General features: G+C 41.7%; 1 long non-coding RNA gene across 2 annotated transcripts in view; it reads right to left on the reverse strand.

Moving 5' to 3' along the window:
- The window catches only part of LOC309849122, a 135,449-nt gene that overhangs the window by 105,149 nt on the left and 2,963 nt on the right, over positions 1 to 27,337 (reverse strand). The window contains exons 2-4 of one of the 2 annotated variants that reach the window (XR_014303503.1): positions 26,894 to 27,000; positions 11,321 to 12,582; positions 10,392 to 10,490 (exon numbers count right to left, since the gene is read on the reverse strand). This is a non-coding gene — a long non-coding RNA (uncharacterized lncRNA). Of the gene's footprint in view, positions 1 to 8,991; positions 10,491 to 11,320; positions 12,583 to 26,893; positions 27,001 to 27,337 lie in introns of those variants that run through there. The other variant, XR_014303504.1, reaches the window with a different exon arrangement.

The raw sequence follows: 27,337 nt of genomic DNA on the forward strand, positions 1-27,337 counted from the left end.
TTCTTGGGCTCCTAAAATCAGCTCTGCCATTCTTTGCCCTTACAGTTTTCAATAAATGCACACTGTGAGTCACAACTTTGTAGCTGCTTGACAATTCTCCCACAAAATATTTTAGATTCATTCACTTGTCTAAATCTATTTAGAAAAAATATTTAAGGGTGATGATGGACTGGACCTAGCCACATTTCAAATGAGCAAAATGTCCTAAATTTTCAAATTTACTTATTTTTTTTGACAAAATCCACAGCACATTCTCATTTAAGTAGTGTAAAATTAAAGGAAAAGTTCTTTTTTATTTGATTTATTTGATCCTGAAGACTAACACACTCTAAAAACAAACACACAGAAACAAAAACACTAAATCATGAACAATAAATGATTTCAATTAGGCCCCAGGCCAAAAGTCTGACTTGTCTCATACTCCAGAAACAAAACTGGTATTCTTGCACATTTGTAAGTGTTTACGTAAGTACAACACAATGAGTTCTCTTCTCCTCTTCCTTTAAAAACAGAAATATTTTGATTGAAATTTTTATTTTTCATTGTCCCTTTGGAATCTGACACAAAGATGCAAAGCCACACAGTTAGGTGTCGCCAGCAGCCCCTGGAGAAGTTGACCTTGATTAGCTTAATTTGAAAGAATCATTTTTCGAATGGGTTCATTAACAGATACTATTTGAATTCACTTTTCATAGTCCAGCTGGTAACCGGAGCACATCTTTTGGTGGTCATAGATCAAGCTCTTCAACCTCTCCAGAGACCTATAAGCATAGATATGTTTATGACCAAGTCACTGTCCTGTCTGGCTACCCAAACAAGATGATTTTGATCAAAATCATACAGGGAAAAAAAAGAGGTTTGGTTCTCTTTCAAAGAAGGAAAAATAATTGCAGTAGTTTTGTTGTTGTTTTTTTTTTTTTCTGATTATGGCCATAAAATGATTTTTTTAATCCTCTCCAGGAACTTAGAGGCTATTTCAGATGCAAGAGAAAACTTGGGGGGAAAAAAAACAAAGAACAGGAAAGCCATTCTTAAATATGATATTTGTACAACATCAATTCCTTACCTAAATGCAACCCAAAAGAGGAGGACAATATCTCTCTATGGTGGATAAAAATAAATAAATAAAACTTGAAAGTGGAAGAGGAAAGCACTCAGAGAAGATGTGTTACCGTTGAGGATTAACCTCTGAAATGCTAATAAGACAGGGAAGGAAATGATAAGGATTTTCCACCACCTTTCTCCTGCTGAGCCAGAGATAACAGTACCTCACTGCCAAGAATTTGTTTATGTATTGCCATCTATGGGGAGTTCCGTACATTTCACCCTATTTTTGTGCATGTAGAATATGAGCATTTTTAAAACCTCAGAATGGCACGGATTACAGATATTTTCTTTAACTTGAGACTTTTAACAGGATCCATAACTCATTATGGATTCATCTCTGTATTTCAGCTCTTGGTTTAAAACCCCTAGTACCACATATGTCAATCCATGGCTATCTAGAGCATTAACTGAAAATGTCAAAAGTGTAATTCTTCATCACAGAGGAAATAGAATTATAAAAATTAGATCTTTCAATTACAACTGACATTTACCACTCTCATCAAGATTAGCCTTACATGTGGTTGAGGTCAGAGGTCGAAGGAGAATGATTCTATACTCCCACCTAACTCCAGCACAGGTCTGCCATTAAGGTTTTGTTTCCACCATTAGTAAATTCTTCCGCTATCTCCGTTCTCAGTCATAATAGCCACAATAGCTATACTTTACTGCAAATTTCCTAGGCACCAAATACTGTACTGTACCCTTAATAATTGACAAAAGGAGTCCTAAAGTATGGACACTAAAGTCAGACTCCATGTATTTGAACCCTGGCTCTTGGGAAAATTACCTAACCTTGCTAAACTCCTGCTTTCTCAAGTGTAAAATGGACTTGATTGTATCTATATCATAAGGTTCCTCCAGAAACGATGTGACGATTGTTGAAAAATTAAGCATTTTTCCTAAGATCATAGTCAGCTAAAGAGATGAAAGAACCAGATTCAAACTTAGTTCTTATAATGCCAAATTTCTGAGTTCCCATAACCGTCCACTGTGCCACACCACCTCTGGGAGGGTGACAAGGATTACATGCAGGTGCCACAGAGGAACAAGCCACCAACACACACAGTATTTCCATTCCTGGGAGGAAATCCAGACCTTTGAGGTCCCGGGGTAACCTAAAGCAGGCAGGTCCTGTTGGACACTCAGAATTTTAGGAAATCATATCGGTGACCTGTTGTTCAGCTGGACATCATAGGGGCGGATACAGTTTCTGACCAACAGTGCCCGACACACAAAAGAACACACACACAGGACTGAGGGTAGAGAATGAGCCAACTACTGAATTCTAAGAAATTCTATAAAGGAAAGAGAAAAATTCCTCCTCCCAGTGAAACATTTATACTTCTTTCCCAACTTCAGCACCCCTCAAACACCTTGATACCTACATTTTGGTACAGAAGATGAGGGTACAATTCAGGAAATTTGGAGTGAGTCATGGTGCCTCTTGATTGTAAGCTCCACGAAGGTAGGATGATCATTTTGTGTGTGTGTGTGTGTGTGTGTGTGTGTGTCCACTGTACTCATATTAGTTAGCCCATGCTATGTTAACACTCAGTAAGTACTCTTGAATTTAATTCAGTCAAATTGCTACTGTGATCTTCCCCCATAGCACACAGAATTTGACCCTCCTGTTTTGTCTTGAACTCTCAATATCTAGCAATATTCAATTTGACATACGTTTGGATCCCATCCATATTAAGCATCTGCAAGGCAAAGACCTAAAGCCACACAGATCAGACAATCAACTCAAGGAAAATGGAAACATTCCAGATCAAAAGGAATGTGCATTATTCTAAATGGCCCTGTTTAATATAAGATAATGCAATTTGATAGAGGGATGTAATATTACACGATGTTAATCCGGATTTAACACAGACTTTTCTCCTTCATGAAATCCAGAAGCAGTCTCTCAGTGTTTTTTTTTCTTTGCAAGACACTACAGTCATCTGAAGACCTGACTGGGACAAAAGAATCCATTTTCAAGGTGATTTATTCACAAGTCGGTTCTTATTTTAAGGCTCAGTTCCTCCCTAAACAGGCATCTCTGGAGGCTGCAGTGTTCCCTTAACAAGACTCCTGGCTTCCTCTAGAATATCATTCCACTTTTCAGAACCTATCCCAAAGAAATAGTCACAAATGCAAAGAAACATTTGTATTATGAGAGAAAAAAGTTTGTTTTTTTTAATAAGCACATAACTTTTATAAATAAAAGACCCAGCATAACAAAATGATTAATTAAAATTCAGGTGCATCCATTGATGGTAAGATTCACCTTTTTCCACATTTTAACCTCTCTGAACTTGAAATATGTCTTAGAAGTAGTCAGCCAGCATTTTATTATCCCCGTCAGACACGCAGTAGACAAGAAGTAGCTGTCATTGCCAGGCAGGCATGAACATGGTCACAGATGTTCATCTTGTCATTTCCTCAGTTGAATTATGTACATTGTTGGTACTACACATGTTGATTTCACTGCTACTTAAAATGTATTCGAAGTAACACTGTGATTCAGCACTGCAAAGAAAAGTTTTGTGTACACAGAAAGGCATGTAAATAGAACAGCAGTGGGTAAATTTTGTATTGGTGAGGCAAATATTCGTCACAGGAGGAATGATCACTAGTTCACATTTTGTTCCAAAGCGATAAATCATGTGAGTACTTTATGGGACATAAGTAGACGAAGAGATGTTGCATCTTGTTTTCTAAGTCATATGCAAATGCATATGCATGTGTGTGTGTATGTGTGTGTGTGTGTGTGTGTGTGTGTATTTCTTCTCCATGCCATATAATGCAAATAAAGGGAAAAGAATTGCCAAATCCCTGAACTAGAAAAAAATGTCAAAGCATTAAAAGGCTGGTACTACTGACAAATTTTTCATGGAAGGTGATCATTAAGGCTTTGTGTCATAGCTTAATTAAAAACATTATGGTCCTTTCATATCAGTATGTAAAATAATAATGTGTCCTAAAGTCAATGGCATCTTAAAATCACATTTAAAAGAAAGATTCCCTGGAGACTTGAGAAAACTTTGGGCTTCAATAAAAATATAAAAGCAGCAAACAAAATTTCAGTCACAGCCAAGATAAGATGATTTTAAAATAGTGTGGAAAAGTGAAAGCAAATATATCAAAATGTTAAAAGTAAAATGAGATTAATCTCTATTTTCTTGTTCCTTCTCTAAATTGCTAGAAGAATGCATTTTTTTAATTAGCTACAAAATAATACTTCAAATATTAAAAACAGAGATGGGAATGTATCCCCCTGATCCTAATAACTTCCTTTATAGCTGTTATTGTTATCCATCTAAATCTTTTTTGAATCCATTTATATTTCATATCTTTCTTCTTCTGTGGGAAGCACATCCTATAGATTCATAAGTTTCAAGCTCTACCTCCTGTCTGGTGTTGCTGGCTTGCCCAGTGCAGGTCAACACAATCCACATTCTTCACCCTTCCATAATCTTCAATAAAACTTCCACAGCCTTGGTATTCCAGCCACAAATGCTAGTTTATTAGGTTTTCTTTCTCCAAATATTGAAGCTCTTTCAGAAAACCTAAGGACCTTTCCAACTCCTCTTTCTTGGTACTTAATAATTATTCTGAGCTCACCACCCAAGACCATCCTGAGATCAGGTCTATCACAGACCAAGTATATCCCCAATTCATTTAACCATTCGTGACATTTTCCCACTTCTTTCCTATGTGACAGAAACTAAGAGAACTTCTTCTGGGCATCTGAGTGATCAAAGAAAGGGCCATTTAACTGGCATTTTCTGCAACCTTGGGATTTTGGATAGCAACTTTAATACCAAACATGAGAATTTCTGAGGTCACCCAGAAGATGAATGAGTAGAGCAGAAGGTGCAGATGGTATGGAAACAAGGATATACGGAAGCCAAATTGAACATCAGAACCAGGCGAATCTGAACGAGCTGGATTCACGCTGGGGAATGTACTCCCAGACCCCTCTTCCTCTCTGCCCCGGATCTTTCTAAGTGTTACTGCATTTGCAAAATCCATTTCTTTCTTCGTTTCTCTCTCTCATGCTTTTGCAGCCAGAATAAATCATGACCCATTGCCACAGGCAGTCTTGGGTTGCAACCAAGAAGCGGGATGAACCCAACCTCCCACGCTTGGGCTCTTCATCCTCAACACTACCAGAAGACCTCCCCCAAAGCAGCATCTCCATTTGTCTCTGAAGTTCACAAGCTTCCATTCCAGGGCCTCATACACCTTCAGTCACTTCCCAAAGCTGACATGGACCTGCTGCAGAGGTGGCAAGAGTATCAGAGGACCACCCATCAATGCCACCAGCAAAGGCCACCATGCCCCACACTACACTCTCCCACTGGTTCCATCAGTCAACCAAGTCCCTAAATCCAAAGTTGATTACAGAAGTCATTTCTATTTAGTCCCTCCCACAAGCACATTCATTTCCTGGTATAATTACCAACTCACGTACGCATTTAACCTGCAGCCCATAAGCATGTTCAACTCCCTCTTTTCACCCTATCCCACCACTGACTAGTTAAAATAATGAATTAAATAGAATCAGGCTTTAATGCTACTCATTTACAACTAATGATCAATGCCTGAATTGGTCTGAGATTAAAGTTCAAGTCTTTCTTGGCTGGAGCTAGACTTTTCCCAGTTCTTGGACACAAAGGCATGGTGGAGGAAGACGGGATGCCTGGGCACCACAGTGATACAGAGCCCATTTCAAATCAGAGATGCGACACATCTGCTCGCGCAGGGAGAGGAGCAGCCGACACACAAGTTTGGGGGAGGAGGGGGAAGGGTCTGCTCTAAGTGTCTCGTCACCATTACATTAAGTCCTAAACTTCATAAAGTCAGAACCTGCCAAAAATAGCAAAGGAAGGATATATCTCATTGCTCTGTCATGTGTGAGACGTTCATTAGCATTTCATGCAGGCAGGCAGAAAATTGCTGGAGAAAGGAAGAAATCACATTCCTAGCTCATTCCACCAAGCGCTGCAAATCTGGCATTCCTGCATGGGAGGAAGCCATCCCTGCTGGCAGCAGACTCATCATCAACCCAACTCACAATGAAAACACAAAGAAAGCAAAACACCCCTGCATCTTTATTGCATTCAATACCTTGTGAGTATTTATCAGACTCAGGAACATTTCCTGGAATCATTACATAAACTCTCTGCTCTCCCAAAGTTCCAGGCTCCCTACCTGAATTCTGTTTAATTCATTGGAACAGAGGTATAATTAGTTTCTCTAATGAGCAGCATCATCGGAGGCATGTGAGAAAGGGCAGAAAGAGAGGAGGAAGGGCATCATTGCGCTCCGAGCACCGGAGGGAGGCTGGGGGTCACCTGCGTCTCAGCCCCATCCACTCTGCCCTTTCCAGAAGTGGGGTCCTCTCTACCAGGCAAAGCTGCTGCCTAGCCCCAAGGGATCAACCGGCCGCGATGCTGAGTTTGACTTACGCCTTTGAGGTTACGTCGGTGCTTCTAACCCTGCAAATTTCTCAATTATCTATGGCAACACAGAACTCATGAAGTAGAAGAAGGCGAGCCCTTTGAATACTTGACCCCATTTTTCATCACACCCTTTATGCAGAACCGATTAGCGAGGAACAGGATGGACAGTTTGCAATTTTTCCTGTTCTTCCTTTAATGGCCCTGCTTCTGGCAAAACAGTAATAAACAGGGACAATCGAAAAGCCACGTGTCAAAGGGGGGACAGGCTAGGTAATCGGCGTCTGATGCAGAAATGTGGCTTGCACATCTGTGTCCACCTGGGAGAGGAGGGCTCTGTCTTGCAGCAGCTTGAGGGACCAGTCTATGGTCTGAACAGTGCTTTGCATTATCAATTTGTGCTGATGGGGTGGGGGGGGCGGATCTATTACAGTCTTTAGTGTGTGTCTTTGAATTGACTTTCTGTCACCTGCCTCTTGAGGACCTGTGTTGTTGCTGGCAGAAGACTGACAGCTCTCCACGGCCGTTGTCCCTGAACGTTCCAGACTGAATCTCAGACCGCAGAACCAAGCCTTAGCGCCCTTCTTTCCATTTGGTAGCAGGATTTATTCCACTCCGTCCAGTCCTCAGGGCTCGTCATTTAAAACAATAAAAACCAAAAAGAACGACCTAAGAATATTAGCTGGTTAGGGATTTAAAAACCGAGTTCTTTGCGGAACACTGAGTGACATGGGAAAAGGCTCATCATATAATAGCAAGTGAAAAAGCCAGGATACAAAATTATGGATGCGACATGATCTGATTGGATTGTACGTGAATGTATGTGTGTGTCATTCCAAAATACTAATCTTGATCATTTCTTGACCATGCAGTTAAGAGTAATCTTCATTTTCTTCTTTCGGTTTTCAAAAATTTGCTCAATTGAGCATGTATTATTTTTATACGTAGAAAGAAAAGAATCTCTTCAAACTGCTACACAGATATAAAATACTCCTCTGTTTAAACCTGCATTTCATTGTTTATACTACAGTCTGCTACACTAACTCCACTCCCTATCATTCAGATTCTCCAAGTCCCACCCACATGACTCAACTCCGGTTCTAACATCCAGAACACAAATGACGTGAGCAAGCTGATTTCTGGGTGGCCCCTCCACAGGTCAGGAATCACGAAGCAGAAAGAGAGGGGGGAACTGACTGCTGGTCCCCATCCTGCTCCTAAGAATAATGCAAGAAACTTGGAAATTCCTCTGAGCACCCTGGGCCAACTTTTCCCCATATATGAACTGAAAGGTTGGGCTGGACAACCCAAGGGCCCATCTCCCCACCGAAACTTCTACTTTTCATGAGCTGCTGGATCTAACTGCACCAGAAAGTTCCAGTCACCATGAGTGTGCAGTGACTGCAAAGTTCCGTTCACAAGGCAAATGATTTTCATTCAACAGGAAATGGTGAAAGCCAAGAGTCATAAATACCCATAAATATGTGTTGTTTTATCTCAGAACAAATCTCTCAGGCAAAATAGTCATTACGGATATAAATACAGCCCAAACCTCTACAGTATAAAAAATTGCGGGGGGGGGGGGGAGGCGGGGGTGTGTGTAAAGGAGCTTAGAGAAGAGATCAGTGAGGTGGGCTTTCAGAAACATTAAATTAGGGGCACCTGGGTGGCTCAGTGGGTTAAGCCTCTGTCTTCAGCTCAGGTCACGATTTCAGGTCCTGCGATCGAGCCCCGCATCAGGCTCTCTGCTTGGCGGGGACCCTGCTTCCCCCTCTCTCTCTGCCTGCTGCTCTGCCTACTTGTGATCTCTCTCTCTCTGTGTCAATAAGTAAATAAAATAAAAAAGAAAAGAAAAGAGGGGCGCCGGGGTGGCTCAGTTGCTAAGTGTCTGCTTTTGGCTCAGGTCATGATCCCAGGGTCCTGGGTTCAAGCCCCACATCGGGCTCTCTGCTCAGTGAGAAGCCCACTTCTCCCACTCCCCCTGCTTTTGTTCCCTCTCTCGCTATGTCTCTCTCAATCGAAATAAAAAAAAAAAAAATCATAAAAAAAAAGGAAAAGGAAAAGAAACAATAAATTATGCACTGTCCTAAACATAAATAAGGAGTTTACTGTGTACCCAACATTTAAGTTTAAGAGAGTCTGAATTCACCTGAATCCTTAGGTGACTCAAGTATAAACCCCTGGTTTGATTACAATAATCTGAATCTGAACAATTAGTCATAGAAAATATAACCCTTCAACTTGGACGAGATTACTGACATGTTAGCTAATTTCTTAAAATTATGCAAGTCACACATTTGCTGTCAAATAAAATTCAAACCATACAGATGTACTCTACATATAAAGTAAAAACATGGAAGTTTCCCTCCAAGTCTTCCCCCTGCCCACAGCTCTGCCTACAGGTGACCTATGTTGTCGACCCTTTTTATGTTTTTAAGATTTTATGTATTTATTTGAGAGAGAGCGACACGGAGCGCTAGAGAAAACAAGCATGAGTTGGTGGGAGGGGGAGGGTGGAGGTAGAGGGAGAAGCATTGACCAAGGAGCCCGACATGGGGCTGGACCCTGAAATCATGACCTGAGCTGAAGACAGACACCCAACAGAGTCACCCGGATACCCCCGACCCTTTTTGTTTTAAATGTGCCTATCTTTGCCTAGTTCCTATCTGTACCTCCCAAAGCCCTACAAAAATATCCACAACTATCAGATGTCTTTGTTTTGTCAAATTTAACCAAAAACTGGACAAATTTCTTACTAAAATAGAACAGTTCCTTTCCAAAGAAAAATCCATTACTTAATCTCTTCTGAATGGATTCCAAGCATTATTCTCTAACTCTGCTAATCTTATTTTTGAAATAATAAGCAGATCAACATGAATCTTAAAGGCAGAAATGCTACTGGGACAGCAAGAACAGCAGAGAAGACTCCGAGGGTGTGTGCAGCTTCCCAGACCTGCCCGTGCAGACCTTATTAGCTCAGACTTGAGAGCTCAACAGATGCCCCAGATCAGTTACCATGTGAAAACCCATCCAGTCTGTGGGAGCTGCTAGTAAACAGCACCCCAGCTCTTCTTTCTTGATTTTCTTTCCTCTCTCAACTCTTCCTTCTCTGCAAAACTATTCCCAAAACTACAGTTCAAGAAGAATCAGGCATTTCGGAGGTACAAGAAGTCCAGAGATGGCTCTCTGATTAGAGATCAGTCCTGGACCTTTCATTATTTAAATGCTGATGTGGATAATGTATTACTGGAAAACCCAATTTTCTGGGAAGTCTAAAATTCAATGAAGGTTTTGCAGAGATCGCTGAAGTATGGAGGTAATAGAAAAGAAAATAATTTATGAGATTAAATACAATTAGCCAAACAGCTTAGGTCCAAAACATTATTGAGCTCAGGGAGGAGAAATGATGGTTTTTTTTTTCCTTAAAATAGAGGAAATATACCATATCTACCAATAAGTATCATTTATTGGTTCTTACTACCCTAAGCATCTTATACAAGTTAAACAACTTAATTTCAACAATAAACCTACAGGAAAGTAATATTATCATCTTCATTTTAAAGATGAGGAAACTAAAGACCAAAGAGCTAGTAAGTTTCATCTGGCAGGATCTGGGCTCTCCCTCCTTGTAGCTAATGGCTGCAGCAGTGTCAGCCCTCACATCTCCTTCCTACCCCATCCAGAGGAAGAGAAGTTCTCTTCTGCAATTCACACACTCATTGACCTGTTGTGTCACACACTCTTACTACGAGGACAGGGAGGCTGGGATATACCAATTAGACTAACCCGATGAGAGCCAACTAAGTATGTACCTGGAGGGAGGGTCAATATTACCTAAACCTCCTGGCTGAGAATGGAGATAGTAGCAGGAGGGAGATCATGGATCCTGGAAAGGTGGTCTTCCCTGAAATGTCTACCATAGTATCCATCCACCTGAAAAAGAAGAACAGAAAGTTTCTCCAATGGTACAATTATAATCATCTTTCAGCTTGACACTATTACGTCTTATTGGCATTATCTGTTCTGAAACAATATGTCCTCCCTGCAGTTCCTTTTTCAAGAAAAGTCCAAGTTTTATTCTAACCTCTCTTCTCCAGAATCGATTTCTCCTGGGGACAACAGTAGGTTTGTAATACATGTTGGGTACTCTCAGGAATATATGTGATTATTTTTTATGAGGAAATTTGATAGTGCAGAACTAGGACAATCATACTTTTTGATGAGAGAAAAATAATGATTTCAAATAAGACGACTCTGTCTACCTACTCATCTTTTGTGCGTGTGTTATTTCACCCCGAGTTACGGAACTAGCACTCTTCTTACACACAAGCAAAGCACACAAGTGAAATCAAGAACTGTATGAGTCCTTAAGAAGTACTCAGAACTATTTCTCTGCTTTTATTCTAAACAGATAATTAACTATCCAATTTAAAAGATGTTCTCAAATGAAGATGCCACAGTGTTCCTTGGGAACACATTTTAAAGTTTAATGATCTTTACTATCAGCAGGATGCCTGTATTGAAACTAACACTGAATTCCATTTAATCCATGAATATTTGTGAAGTGTGGAGGGCCCACTACGTGCTCCTCCTGAAGCTCAGAGACAGATCTCAACAGAAAACATCGTCCCCGTTAGCCTTCGTAAACTAGAAGACCACAGTCGTGCACAGCCCCACACAAGTTAATCAACAGATATGTACTTGAGTCGCTGTGCTAGGGAAAGTGACATGCAAACACGCGTCAACATTATCCTCAACCTCACCTCCCCAGGATACATGTTTGCATTTCATGTTCCTGGTCTTCATCGTTTCCATGGCTTTCCTCTGAACCTCCTGCTGGTTTTCCACAGCTATGATAAACTGCTGTCTCGCAATGGAACTCCACAAATAGAAACAACCAAATGGATCCTAGGAAAAAATAGTGGCTTTTTTTGGGAAAACAGATTCCCAACCACAACACCCTTTTACATTGAGTTGTCCTTAAACGGAAAAGAAAAATAAGTATAAAACTGAAAGAGTAAACATAACAGATCTCGACTAATCATCCAGGGGAAAGGCTTCATATCATTGTTACTGCGGATGACTAATCCGATAAAGCCCTTAGCGAACACCAGCTGTCCATAATCAAAATAGACTCGCAACCATTCCCAGGCCCACGGTGATGCGCACACATGCTGCCGAGAAGGACTGATTCTATCAAAGCCTAAGCAGCTCCGAAGTTCATTTAGTTTTGCTCCTCAACAAGCCGCAGGGCCATCTTAGACCTCTCCAAGGAGGGTATGAAGCTCCAGGGCAGGCATATTAGGGAGTGATTGAAGTCATCTAGTTTAACGCAAGAATCCCTCTACCACCGTGTTTATCCGCTGAAGCAGCCCCAGGGAAGCCGGTCAGGGTGGCTCCAGAGACCGTTGTCAAGTTCCAAATACTGGGGAGCCATTCCTTCGAGTAAGTCACACCCCTCCTGTCTGTCATTCCCATCCCAAGGTGTCTAACCCTCCTTCCCAGGACAGGAAGAGAAGACAGCTCTCCTGGTGCCTTAGTCACATCTCCCACTGTCTTCTTCGTAGAGCATCTGACAGCTGCATGTCATTGGTGTCTTTCTCCCTGTCACTTCAGTTCAGCAGGTTACATGATCCAAAATCCAGACTTTTTGCAAAAACTTACCTGCTTCTTTTTCTACCATTTTTTTTTCTGCTGCTGTTAAAAGGTGCTTATGTTTATTTTGTCCTCACTCAGAACTGAATGAGTGAACCAATACGTGTCATCATAAGCCTTTATCCTGAGGATATCCTTTTCGTCATGAGTCAACATTTAAGCGGCTCGGCACCCGTTTGAACTCTCCTCTGCCGCTTTCCTCTGCCTGGGAGTCTCTCCACATTCAGTCTTCTCCATGCAGTCCCTCTGGCCCGATGGATTAAGGTCAGGTAGCAAATGCCTCTATTCTCCATCATCTAATTGATCATGCTGCTGTGACATTTCAATCTCTGCTGCATCGGGAGAAGCAGCCTCATGTTCGATGGTATTGCTGTGGAGGGAAACACGGAAATAGAAAAAGCCCATTAACCTTCAGAAAATGATAGTACATTTGGTGCTTCTCTTAACACCTGATTATTTTCTAAGCAGTAAAACTTCCAATTTATTAAGCCCTAGGTGGGTAAGGAATGATTTATCAAACGGAAAACCCGAGATACCACTTTTACGTCATTTTGTGGCAATCCCACCAGCTGGGAGAGACTGGAGCAAGGACCCATCGACGAACACCACAGACCTGAGTTCCAAACACTGAGGTGCTCTGTCTGCACATTTCTAGGTTGATATTTACACAGATAACGCTAATGTGTAACTCCAAATGGCAGAATTCAGACTTCATCTGAAAGACCCGGGATTGTTAAGTACCCAATATAGACCCAGCTTCTACTGTGTATATCGGCTTCACCCATCTTAACTCACCTATCCTTCAAAACATCCTGTCCACACCTGGAGGATGGGCTCCATTTTGCAGATGAGTTCCCTGTGGACACTTGTGACTCGTCAAAGCTCACGTGTCAAATGGAGTTGAGGTAGAAAACAAATCAATCACTAGGTCGGTATAGCACAAGTGTTTCTCCCATCCAAGTACTAACCAGGCCCGACCCTGCTTAGCAGCACAAGTGTTTCTCATCTTTCCTCCTCTCCGAGACCTAATACGACAAAATTAATCTCTGCTTTTGCTTGCCCTAAGTTTTGATTAGTAATACAGACAAAAGAGACAATCAGAGGGGAGTAAGGATCCCAAGAAGGCTGACAACATATGTCCTGAAGGATATGTCACCAGGCCTACCACCAACGCTGATCTTGGCCTCAGTGACTCGAGGGTGCTTGTCACACAGGAACACCACCGGGCTGCCTTGGCATCTGCTGCTGGCCACCCCTCCTTCAGCTGCTTGCTGAGGAAGCCTGACTCCAAACCCAGCCTCACTGTGAATATAGGACCCTCCAAAACATGGCAGCCCCGAGACAGTACCCAATTTTCCCATCTCTGAGGCAAGGTCTGAAAACCCATTTTTTAAAAAATGCTCCGGGGAGAGGGGGAGACCATTTTTTTTCTTTCTCACTTTCTGAGAGAATTGGGAAGCTTCCCTCTGAGATGTTTGTAGTGGGGGGGGGGGGATCCTTGGGGTGGGGATGCAGTTTTCCTTCTGAAATATTTCCAGGTATTTCTGAACCTTCATACCACTTACTCCACTATTAAGCATGTGAACATCATGAACGTTTTTTTTTTGGGGGGGGGGGTAACTAAGCACAGAACAAACTCTACTTTGCCATTTGCTTTATAATTGTAGGCTAATGACATATGTTCCTTCATCTACAAAATGGTGATAATATTACCCTACTCCAGGGAAATCTTGTAAGAATAATAGAGAAAAGCCTTTAAACCCAGTTATAGCAACCACCCCCATAGACAAAGGTTTCTAAAGGATTTGGGAGGAGTGGGAAGGAGCACAGAGGGAGTAGGATGATAGGAGGAGACTCGGAGAAAGAAGCCCGGCCCACCTCCCCCCAAGTTGTAACATTCTAGCCTCTCTTCTCCTAATACAAGCACTCTTCCAAGATCTAGCTCTTCTTCTGACCCAGAAGGTTCTCCATCAGACCTCCTCCAGGTCCCAGGGAACTATTATTTCCACATTAAGGCCCCTTGCTTAAGATTTCGTTTAAGAATCTCACATTTTTATATGTGCCTTGCTGCTTTCCAGACTACCCAAAATACGCTAATGCCATGGCTAAAGATTCTTGCAGTAAGCAAATTATAGTAATGTTGAATCTGTTGACTTTTCATCTTAGAGACCCATTACATCACCATCTACTTCTGGCTCTAGTTTAACAAAGTTGACAAGCTTACAGAGCCCCATATCAGGAAAGGCAAAGCCAGTCTACAGGGCCGACCCTCCTGGGATGCTACATCCCCAGTCAGCCTCAGAGGAAATAAAATATCACCTATTGCTGGAGAACTAAGGAATACAAAAGAAAACTCAGCTGAACACCACCACAGCAGAATTATGAAAAAAAAATGAAGCCATTGCTTGATTGGATTTAAAAGGAAATTACATAGAACAAAAAGAACATTTCTCTTGGTCAACCCAAATGCATAATGCTTAACTTTACTAAAAGCACTATTTGCCAAGAATGTGTATCAGTAATTACAGGTCAAGCCACTAACAAAAACTCAGGAATCAAATCATAAGAGACTCTTAATCTCAGAAAACAAACTGAGGGTTGCTGGCATGGAGGGGGATGGAGGAATGGGGCGGCTGGGTGATGGCCCCTGGGGAGGGTATGTGCTATGGTGAGCACTGTAAACTGTGTCAGACTGATGAATCACAGACCTGTACCCCTGAAGTAAGTAATAGATTATATGTTAATTTAAAAAAATAATGTGGGGAGGAGTCAAGATGGCAGAGAAGTAGCAGGCTGAGACTATTTCAGCTAGCAGGAGATCAGCTAGATAGCTTATCTAAAGATTGCAAACACCTGCAAATCCATCGGCAGATCGAAGAGAAGAAGAACAGCAATCCTAGAAACAGAAAAACAACCACTTTCTGAAAGGTAGGACTGGCGGAGAGGTGAATCCAAAGCGACAGGAAGATAGACCCCGGGGGGAGGGGCCGGCTCCCAGCAAGCGGCGGAGCAACGGAGCACAAAATCAGGACTTTTAAAAGTCTGTTCCGCTGAGGGACATCACTCCAGAGGCTAAACTGGGGTGAAGCCCACACGGGGTCAGTGTGGCCTCAGGTCCCGCAGGGTCACAGAAGGATCGGGGGTGTCTGAGTGTCGCAGAGCTTACGGGGTATTGGAATGGGAAAATCGGCTACAGAGACAGAGCTGACAGTAAGATCACAGCTCGGTGTTACCTTGAACCGGTCGCAGGCTCGGTGAGCTCGGAGCGTGGCCGGAGGTCAGGCAGACGGGAGTAACTGGGCGCTCTTCTCTGAGGGCGCACTGAGGAGTGGGGCCCCAGGCTCTTGGCTCCTCCGGGCCGGAGACCAGGAGGCCGCCATTTGTATTCCCGTCCTCCGGAACTCTACGGAAAGTGCTCAGGGAACAAAAGCTCCTGAAAGTAAACCAGGGTGCATTATTCAGCGCGGCCCCTGGTAAGGACGGTGCAATTCAGGCTGGGGCAGACACTTGAGAATCACGACACCAGGCCCCTCCCCCAGAAGATCAACAAGAAATCCAGCCACGACCAAGTTCACCTACCAAGGAGTGCGGTTTCATACCAAGGAGAGCAGCAGAATTCCAGAGGAGGAGAAAGCAAAGCACGGAACTCATGGCTTTTTCCCTGTGATTTTTTTAGTCTTGCAGTTAATTTAATTTTTTTCTTTTTCATTTTTTTTCTTGTTCTGCTAAAATTTTTTTTAACTTTTACCCTTTTCTTTTTTAATGTTTTTTAACTAGTTTATCTAATATGTTTTCTTTTTTATATTTTTCTTTATTTGTTTTCTTGTTTTTAATTCTTTTCTTTTATTTTTTTTCTTTTTTTTTTTCTTTCTTTCTTTTTGAACCTCTTTTTATCCCCTTTCTCCACCCTCATGATTTGGGATCTCTTCTGATTTGGTTAAAGCATATTTTCCTGGGGTTGTTGCCACCCTTTTAGTATTTTACTTGCTCCTTCATATACTCTTATCTGGACGAAATGACAAGGCAGAAAAATTCACCACAAAAAAAAAGAACAAGAGGCAGTACTGAAGGCTAGGGACCTAACCAATACAGACATTGGTAATATGTCAGATCTAGAGTTCAGAATGACAATTCTCAAGGTTCTAGCCGGGCTCGAAAAAGGCATGGAAGATATTAGAGAAACCCTCTCCGGAGATATAAAAGCCCTTTCTGGAGAAATAAAAGAACTAAAATCTAACCAAGTTGAAATAAAAAAAGCTATTAATGAGATGCAATCAAAAATGGAGGCTCTCACTGCTAGGATAAATGAGGCAGAAGAAAGAATTAGTGATATAGAAGACCAAATGACAGAGAATAAAGAAGCTGAGCAAAAGAGGGACAAACAGCTACTGGACCACGAGAGGAGAATTTGAGAGATAAGTGACACCATAAGACGAAACAACATTAGAATAATTGGGATTCCAGAAGAAGAAGACAGAGAGAGGGGAGCAGAAGGTATACTGGAGAGAATTATTAGGGAAAATTTCCCCAATATGGCAAAGGGAATGAGCATCAAAATTCAGGAGGTTCAGAGAATGCTCCTCAAAATCAATAAGAATAGGCCCACACCCCGTCACCTAATAGTAAAATTTACAGTCTCAGTGACAAAGAGAAAATCCTGAAAGCAGCCCAGGAAAAGAAGTCTGTAACATACAATGGTAAAAATATTAGATTGGCAGCTGACTTATCCACAGAGACCTGGCAGGCCAGAAAGAGCTGGCATGATATTTTCAGAGCACTAAACGGGAAAAACATGCAGCCAAGAATACTATATCCAGCTAGGATATCATTGAAAATAGAAGGAGAGATTAAAAGCTTCCAGGACAAACAAAAAATGAAAGAATTTGCAAACACCAAACCAGCTCTACAGGAAATATTGAAAGGGGTCCTCTAAGCAAAGAGAGAGCCTACAAGTGGTAGATCAGAAAGGAACAGAGACAATATACAGTAACAGTTACCTTACAGGCAATACAATGGCACTAAATTCATATCTCTCAATAGTTACCCTGAATGTGAATGGGCTAAATGCCCCAATCAAAAGACACAGGGTATCAGAATGGATAAAAAAATAAAACCCATCTATATGTTGCCTCCAAGAAACTCATTTTAAGGCCGAAGACACCTCCAGATTTAAAGTGAGCATGATGTCCATGCTAATGGACATCAGAAGAAAGCAGGAGTGGCAATCCTTATATCAGATCAATTAGATTTTAAGCCAAAGACTATAATAAGAGATGAGGAAGGATACTATATCATACTCAAAGGGTCTGTCCAACAAGAAGATCTAACAATTTTAAATATCTATGCCCCCAATGTGGGAGCAGCCAACTATATAAACCAATTAATAACAAAATCAAAGAAACACATCAACAATAATACAATAATAGTAGGGGACTTTAACACTCCCCTCACTGAAATGGACAGATCATCCAAGCAAAAGATCAACAAGGAAATAAAGGCCTTAAATGACACACTGGACCAGATGGACATCACAGATATATTCAGAACATTTCATCCCAAAGCAACAGAATACACATTCTTCTCTAGTGCACATGGAACATTCTCCAGAATAGATCACATCCTGGGTCCTAAATCAGGACTCAGCCGGTATCAAAAGATTGGGATTATTCCCTGCATATTTTCAGACCACAATGCTCTGAAGCTAGAACTCAACCACAAGAGGAAGTTTGGAAAGAACCCCAAATACATGGAGAATAAACAGCATCCTTCTAAAGAATGAATGGGTCAACCGGGAAATTAAAGAAGAATTGAAAAAAATCATGGAAACAAATGATAATGAAAATACAACGGTTCAAAATCGGTGGGACACAATAAAGGCAATCCTGAGAGGAAAATATATAGCAGTACAAGCCTTTCTCAAGAAACAAGAAAGGTCTCAGGTACACAACCTAACCCTACCCCTAAAGGAGCTGGAGAAAAAAACAAGAAAGAAACCCTAAGCCCAGCAGGAGAAGAGAAATCATAAAGATCAGAGTGGAAATCAATGAAATAGAAACCAAAAAAACAATAGAACAAATCAACGAAACTAGGAGCTGGTTCTTTGAAAGAATTAATAAAATTGATAAGCCCCTGGCCAGACTTATCAAAAAGAAAAGAGAAAGGACCCAAATAAATAAAATCATGAATGAAAGAGGAGAGATCACAACTAACACCAAAGAAATACAAACTATTATAAGAACATACTATGAGCAACTCTACGCCAACAAATTTGACAATCTGGAAGAAATGGATGCATTCCTAGAAACATATAAACTACCACAACTGAACCAGGAAGAAATAAAAAGCCTGAACAGACCCATAACCAGTAAGGAGATTGAAACAGTCATTAAAAATCTACAAACAAACAATGTGAGAAAGGAATCCTTTCTCAATGTGAGAAAGGAATCCATCAAAATCCTTGAGAAGAACACAGGCAGCAACCTCTTCGACCTCAGCCGCAGCAACATCTTCCTAGGAATATCGCCAAAGGCAAGGGAAGCAAGGGCAAAAATGAACTAATGGGATTTGATCAAGATCAAAAGCTTTTGCACAGCAAAGGAAACAGTTAACAAAATCAAAAGACAACTGACAGAATGGGAGAAGATATTTGCAAATGACATACCAGATAAAGGACTAGTATCTAAAATCTATAAAGAACTTAGCAAACTCAACACCCAAAGAACAAATAATCCAATCAAGAAATGGGCAGAGGACATAAACAGACATTTCTGCAAAGAAGACATCCAGATGGCCAAAAGACACATGAAAAAGTGCTCCCTATCACTCGGCATCAGGGAAATACAAATCAAAACCACAATGAGATATCACCTCACACCAGTCAGAATGGCTAAAATCAACAAGTCAGGAAATGACAGATGCTGGCGAGGATACAGAGAAAGGGGAACCCTCCTACACTGTTGGTGGGAATGCAAGCTGGTACAACCACTCTGGAAAACAGCATGGAGGTTCCTCAAAATGTTGAAAATAGAAGTGACCCAGCATTTGCACTACTATAACCCAGCAATAGCACTACTGGGTATTTACCCTAAGATACAAACGTAGTGATCCGAAGGGGCACGTGCACCCGAATGTTTATAGCAGCAATGTCCACAATAGCCAAACTATGGAAAGAACCTAGATGTCCATCAACAGATGAATGGATAAAGAAGAAGTGGTATATATACACAATGGAATACTATGCAGCCATCAAAAGAAATGAAGTCTTGCCATTTGCGACAACATGGATGGAACTAGAGCATATCATGCTTAGCGAAATAAGTCAAGCGGAGAAAGACAACTATCATATGATCTCCCTGATATGAGGAAGTGGTGATGCAACATGGGGGCTTAAGTGGGTAGGAGAAGAATCAATGAAACCAAGATGGGATTTGGAGGGAGACAAACCATAAGTGACTCAATCTCACAAAACAAAGTGAGGGTTGCTGGGGGAAGGAGTGTTGGGAGAAGGGGGGTGGGGTTATGGACATTGGGGAGGGTATGTGCTTTGGTGAGTGCTGTGAAGTGTTAAACCTGGCGATTCACAGACCTATACCCCTGGGGATAAAAATACATGTTTATAAAAAATTAAAAATTAAAAAAAAAGAAGAAAAAAAATGAATGTAATTCTGGGGCAGCTGGCTGGTTCAGTCATTACAGCATTCACCTTTTGATCTTGGGGTCATGAGTCTCTTTATAAAGTTAGGCTTTTTATACTTGTATAAATAATACAATCAATTGTATTTGTAGATGAATGTGATTGCCCCACTTTTTAATTAAATAAAATTTGTATCTATACTGAATTTGGTCAAGATATTTATCCATAAATATAGCTATATAACAACTAACTCTAGAAACAAAGTCAAGATGAAAGATATACTTGTCAAGTATAAAATCTGATAAATTTTTAGTTTAGCTTCACAAGTCTCAAAAATGACCTAGATTGGATTACATGTTCATTCCCTTCTTCCTTTCCAACTACCTGTTTTGCATCACAAACCAGACTATTCTAGACTTGTGATCCTCTTCCTGAGTATGTCAAAAGGCCAGTGGTCCTTCTGTCATTTCAACGCCCCTCTCTCTATGCATTTCCATACACCTTCTCAACAAGTATCAAATTAATGAGCTGTTCATCTCCAAGTCACTACTGAGGCACCCCATAAATCAAGAGATGTGCTTTTGATTCAACACATCACCCTCATTTCTTCTCTGATAGCCCCTAAAAAAGAAATCATTCAGATCAGGGGAAATTATTTCCAGAAAAGAATCATCAAAAAGGTGTTTCAAAAGGGCACCTGAGTGGCTCAGTGGGTTAAGCATCCCACTCTTGTTTTTGGCTCAGGTCATGATCTCACTTCACTGTCGTGAGATCCAGCCCCAAGTTGGGTTCTGTGCTTAGCATGGGGTCTGCTTGAGCTTCTCTCTCTTCTCCCTCTGTCCCTCCCTACCATGCTCACTTGCTCACTCGCTCTCTCTCAAATAAATAAATCTTTTTTTAAGTGTTTCATGGCCTTCAAAATCTACATCAGATCTGTAAAACTTTGATAGTGAAGTGTTGGCTAGGCACTATCATTTCAAGATACTATTTAAAAGTAGCATAGGTCCATGTAATATGATATGCATTTGAGTATGCATGCACAATGACTTAAATCAAATGCAAAGACATAAATATAAACTATTGCAGTAGAGATTTATGTGTATGTGTGTTTAATTTTTTTTTTAAGATTTTTATTTATTAACTTGACAGAAATCACAAGCAGGCGGAGAGGCAGGCAGAGAGAGAGAGAGAGCAGGAAGCAGGCTCCCCGCTGAGCAGAGAGCCCGATGTGGGGCTCGATCCCAGAACTCTGGGATCATGACCTGAGCCGAAGGCAGCGGCTTTAACCCGCTGAGCCACCCAGACGCCCCATGTGTGTTTAATATTTTTGACAGCTCAATATTCACTTTTCCTTCCTATAGGACACAAATCTTCTTTTGGTGCATTACTTCTTTCCCATTTTATTGCTTTGGTGGAAGAGTAAATCCAGTGCCTGCATCCTACTAAGAATGTCAAATTAACGAGCTTTCTCCACACTTCCTTGGAAAAGCCAGAAGCCTGGGGAATCAGCTGCTGTCTCCCAGGATCTGCAACTTATGTGAGAGATACTGGGATGGAAGAAGCTGTTGGAATTCCACACTTCCCACCTGTGGTGCCCAAACATGATCATTCCTGGTCTGAAAACACTCCCAGCCCCCAGAGCAGCCTTAAGTAATGACTATTACCAAGTCTGATTCTTAGCTTTCCAAGTGATTTGCTGAGTTCTTGGTAAATTTCCAGGAGATTCCCTTCTTCAATTGCCCAACGTCATCTTCTGTTGCCTGCAACCCAAGGACCCTGATCATGACTGTTACTTTTGAAATAAACACTAAGAAAGAATACACATTAAATATATTATTTACATTCTTGGTGATTAGTATATATTTGTAGATGCATTTTGTTGATCAATGACTAAACAGGATAAAGGAAGTTGCATTTTCAGGCAGGAAGGTTGACATGAGCTCTCTCCAGGAAAGTAAGAACTGAGAAAACATCTTTTTCAGACATTGTGTGTATGTGTTTGTGTGTTTCAGATACTATATGTACATATAACTAGTGGTATGTTCTGAAATTTTATTAGTACCTTCAATGGAATATCAATTAAAATTGGCAGCCGGGATGTTCATTGAGAATTCCTAACAGCAAAAATGTGAGCTGCCTTTCTGTGTTGGAAAATTTTGTATTTTGTGCAGCCAATTAAAAGATCATCTCATCCAACTATTCAATAGGAGTTTATTATGCTCAAATAGCTATGGATATTTTATTGTTCACTCTTTGCTATCTTTTCTAATAACTACTAACTGTCCTGGTGAGCCCGTATCACCCCGCCAGGAGGGGATTTCTTCACTTTGTTGATGCAGAGCATTAACTTAATGTTGCAGAACTTAAGGTCTTCTCTTTTATAAACTTATCATATCCTTTCTCTCCCTGAGCAGTAAGTCTGATTTAATTATCTCCCAGAAATCAGTAAAGGTACTATTTTCATCTTTGCTTGCCCTTAATCCTTATTTGATTAAAGTATCACATGCTTAATTGGGTTGCATTTACCTCAACCTCTTCCCTTCCAAATATGGAAGGCAGCCTTGGGACTGCTCGGGTGGTTTCACAGGTCCCTTGGACTCCACAGAGGGCTTGTGGCCAACCAGCAGATGGGAGTAATGCACAAAATGCCAGTTCCTCTCCTCAGGGGCTCTGCCCTGCACTGCCACGCCCCCTGCACCTCTTCCGTTTCCTGTTCCTGCACATAAGGGAAGTGGCGACATTTGTAAGAAGGAAGAGGATGTGTGGCACCAATTACTCCCCGTTCAACAAGCTGGAATCTTTTCAGTCTTGCAGGTCTTTGAAAAGACTACAAGTGCTATCTAACAGAAACTCTGCAGTATTGACCAGAAAGGGCTCACTAAAAATCTCAGCATCTAAAAAGGAAAGAGAAGAACACAGGCCCCTGTCAACAAATATTTTTTAGGAAAGTATGGGTATCATGGTGACACTTTTACCAATGAGGGAATTTTCAAGATGTGGGGAGAGGGAGACAGTTGGGCCAGGGAGAGAGAGAGAATTTCTCTCTACTCCAAGTGGAAGGAATATTGCATCAAAGTCATTTTCCCACCAGTAGGCATCTCAAGGGTCTCCACTAAACAAGGTGTAACTGTAACATAAAAACGGTGGTGGAGGAAATGACTGATTTCGACATTACCCTCAGGGCTGGTTTCCTGTGGGGCCACCATAACAAAGCACCATAAACTGGGGAGCTTAAAACAACAGAATTTTTTTCTCTCACAGCTCTGGAGGCTTGGATTCTGAAATCAAGGTGTTGGCAGGGCTGGTTCCTTCTGGAGGGAGGGAGGATTCTGAGGGAGAATACGTTCCATGCCCTTCTACTGGCTGGTGGTGCTTGCCAACAATCCTTGGCATTCCTTGGCTTACAGCTGATTCACTCCAATCTGTGCCTCTGTCATCACGTGGCATTCTCCCTATGTATCTCTGGGCACAAATTTGCCTCTTCTTATGACAGCAGCGTATTAGGACCCACCATTATCTCGGATGACCTCAACTTAATTTGATTACATAAGCAAAAGCCTTATTTCCAAATAAATTCACATTCACAGTAAAGAGAGTTAGGACTTCAACATATCTTTTTGGGAAACACAATTCAACCCACGGTGCCCTCCATAAATAAAGTAGCCTTGTGCTATTCCCAAGCTATTCAGTGTTCATCTTTGTATGTTCAACACTTTCTAGAACTCACAGTGGTCCACAGTCAGTGGCAACTACTCAACTACTCATGGCGTACCCTTGTGTGGGTGTGTTGCCATAATTACATTGAAATGTTACAGGGTAGAGGACAATGTGTTGTGAATAAGAGGTAAGGAACAGAATTCATCTGGATCCAAATAAAGGCCGTTTGTTCACTATAAACCACAAGAATTTTGCCTTGTCGGTGTATCAGAGAAGGAGTTCAGGGCAATCCATAGGTCCACCAAGATGGGCAACACTGACACTGGTGAGCACTGTGGGAGTGAGGAAGAATGTCCTACATGCTACGAGGTGTGACTATACCGTGGTAGCAGCCAGACTGTAATCATCACTTATTTGTTACGCTGTTCTGAGACTCTCAGTCTCTTCCAGTATGCCTTCAAATCTGTTAATGCTTAGAACGCGTACATATTAAGAAACACTGTTTTCAATTTTAAGTGTAGATCAAATGTTCTAACTCCAGCACCTCTACCACTAAATAACACCTTTGTAATTTACCAATTTCCTCACTCCGTGCATTGTCTAAAGATGAAAACCTCTGACCTATAAAGGAAATGATTTGTGGTAGCTGAGTGCTTTTTCAAATTTATCCAGTGATTCGTTCCACGGGTATAGGAAAATAGATTTCGCTCAGGGCTTGCATAAAATCACCCAACTTCACCAGAAAAAAACTTGGATTCAAGAATATGAATCTCAAGACCCCATCTATAGCTTCTGAGAGCACCTAGGAGGATTTGCCCAGGCTACAACCTCCAGAAACTGTTGGGGAGCCAGAAATCCCAACAGCAGGGATTTGTTCTGAAGATGACCAAAGAACAGCCTGACACAGTGGAAATACCCCCCCCACGCACACAAAAAGTGAAGATTTTATGGAGAGCCCTTTATCGGGTATGTTTCCAACCAAGAGAGCTAGAAGTAAACCCAGGAAAGTCATCTGCTAAAAAGAAACCAAATGCAAAGCAAAGGTGCCTAATCATGCCCCCTCCTTCATAGTTGTCCTAGGGGCCGGCCCTGGGACTCTTCTTCCCGTGGAGCTCTGCATAGCATGTCTCCCGAGGACATCTTACATAACGTGGATGATGGAGGGGGGGCCCGTGAGGCAGGAGAACTGCACAAATATTCTCACAGAGAAGAAAGTCCCATTCAGTGAAGGGAAATGAGGGAGAGAACAGAGATCTAGAGAAAAGAAAAAATGTGTTCTGCTTTTGCTCCCATGGTCGGCTTCCTCATCCCTCAGCAACCCTCTTCTTATCTAACCCGCTGATTGCTGAGTCCTCTATGTTTATCCCGAAGGCCAAGCGAACATTAGATGGAAAAAATGAGAGCCCAAGGCGCACTGGCCTTCCACCACTCCCCCTGATCCTGGGCAAAGCTGTGAAGGAGACGCTCCCCCTGCTGAGACGCTGGGTCAGATGCAGAGACTGCACCCACTACAAGCCAACCCTAGAGTCTCATCTGTTTACAGATCGGAAAAGGACTCTGGAAATGTCACCGGTGCTGAAGCTCTCTCTCCTGAGCACACCTTGGCTTCTCTGTTCTTCAGAAGCCTGCTCTGCTCTGCTCCACAAACCACTCTAGTCAGAACTTTCATAGCCACTGTGCTGGGGCTATAACCAAAAGAACACGTCCCCTTTCACAGGACAGCCTAGTGCCGCAAAGGCCCTTGTTTTTCCTGGGCATAGAGCTGGACCTCACCCCCAGTTCCCTCAGAGTTGGCTATAGCCACAACATGGAACCCTAACAAGGGGACAGTAAGGGACACAAGCCACTCGTCCATCTGGCACATGGAACTTCCGTGCACAGGAATCTTTGCTCTTGGCCCACCCACTAGCCTGACGCAACCAACACAACCACATAGGAAGCCACGCAGAGAGGACGGCAGAGCCACATGCCAGGGCCACGGGGTAGACAGAGCTTGGGTCCCAGAATCACCACCAGGAAGTTTCAATCAAAGAAGACCTTTCAGGGTATTATATAAGCAAGAAATAAACTATTATGTTTGAGCCATTGCACATTCTTGACTCCAATTTTTTTCTTACTGCCATGAATCTATCTTAATACACCTTCTTTCTGAGGTGCCCACCATGGACGCTGTGTGCTTTCCCACGCTGGTTTTCGCTAGAGCATTTCATTGGGCAATCATGCTTTTGAAAACACTGCAGATGATGTAAGGGAGTCTTCCCTACTGATGGCAAAACTTTGCTAAGCAACTGGCGTCTGATATTATGCAAAGGAAACAGGGCAAGCTATAGAGTCAGACTGGGTTTGCTCTCCTTTCCACAGTATTCTGCCCAGGTGATTAATACCACTCCCTTTATCTTTCTGAGCCTAAACCTTTCTCATAACTGGGACAACTAATTAGCCCAATTAATTATTAAGATACAGTTGTAAAGAGTAAGGCTTAAGGAGTAGAATCAAGTAGAATCACTGTATTAAGTGCCAGGTATGCAGAAGCTATTAATGTCATTATTATTTATATTTACTTGTATTTACTTGATTGTGCCCTTTAAGTACAGGAACAATATCTGATTCATCCTTTTAACTTCAGCATTAAACATGAGTTCCCAGAAGACATGGACCATGTCAAATTTATCTTTGCATCCCTCATCCAGAACTGTGATGGTTACTTCATGCAGGGAAACTATCCTTAGTATTAATATTTTTACTTACTAACTCTCACCTCCAAAGCAAGGATTGTGTCCGTTAAATCTTTCTCTGGAATCTAGAAGGGTGGCCTATATATACTAGGCCCTCAACAATAGTAATTAGTAAACTAATTTCTCAAAAAAATATAAATTAAATCAATAAACCAGTTTCTCTCTGGTAGGTAGTTGATGTGATTCTGGTCATGGGGACTGGTGGGAGGCAGGGCTCACTAGAGAGCAGGTGGGTCTGTGAGGGAATCTGGATTCCAAATCAATAGCTGCCTGGAGTTCCCAGACCCCCTACACCACATATGGGACATTGCTCCTCACAACCACCAGAACATTCTTTTGAGATGGCGCGTTCTCCAGTTCCCACTGTGTTGTTAAAAGTACACAATATAGCCTAACCAGCTACCTCAAAAAGTTGTCATGAAATTCATCTAGTGCAAAAAAGTTGATAGAATGCAAGTTTTTCTGGGAAATGGACTGGTACTGCTATATCACCAGTTTACTTTATGTCACAAAATAACTATTATCTTTCCCTAATTTCCAGAGTCATAAATAGAAACAGTGCCTCTAATTTTGATGTTGTCATTTAAAAAGTGAAAACAGTACTAAAAAAAAAAGCCGATGTGAAATGATATACACATATGGAGAGATGCTGTTACCGTTATGGTGGTTTCTACAAAAGTCCTCTCCAGTCTTCTTTGTCGTCAGTACCTTGGGTTCGTCCTTTCCCTTCATCTGGTGGGAGATGCTGTGTCCCATTCTTCCCCTGGGTAAGGTAAGGCCATGTCTTACTTTAAAACATTATTATTAAGACAAATACTCTTCTACTGTATGTTACATAAAGACAAATATCTTACCTAAAGACAAATATTTGTATTATTAAATTGTCCATTTCTTGGAAACACCCCCAGAAATGACTCATTTCTTCGAAAAGGTCATAAAGCACTCCACTTTGTCCAAGACATAGCTGAATCGCACGCCAGTGACTACCTGGTGATAAGTCACATTTCAGTTTCTTAACAGTGTTTCAACCATGAGGAGACTCATAAACTGCTTTTGAAATGAAAAACGGGAATTGGGAGGAGAAGGCGGGGCAAGAGCTT

Source organism: Mustela nivalis (genome assembly GCF_964662115.1).
Source record: "Mustela nivalis genome assembly, chromosome: 15".
In the NCBI taxonomy this organism is placed as follows: domain Eukaryota; kingdom Metazoa; phylum Chordata; class Mammalia; order Carnivora; family Mustelidae; genus Mustela; species Mustela nivalis.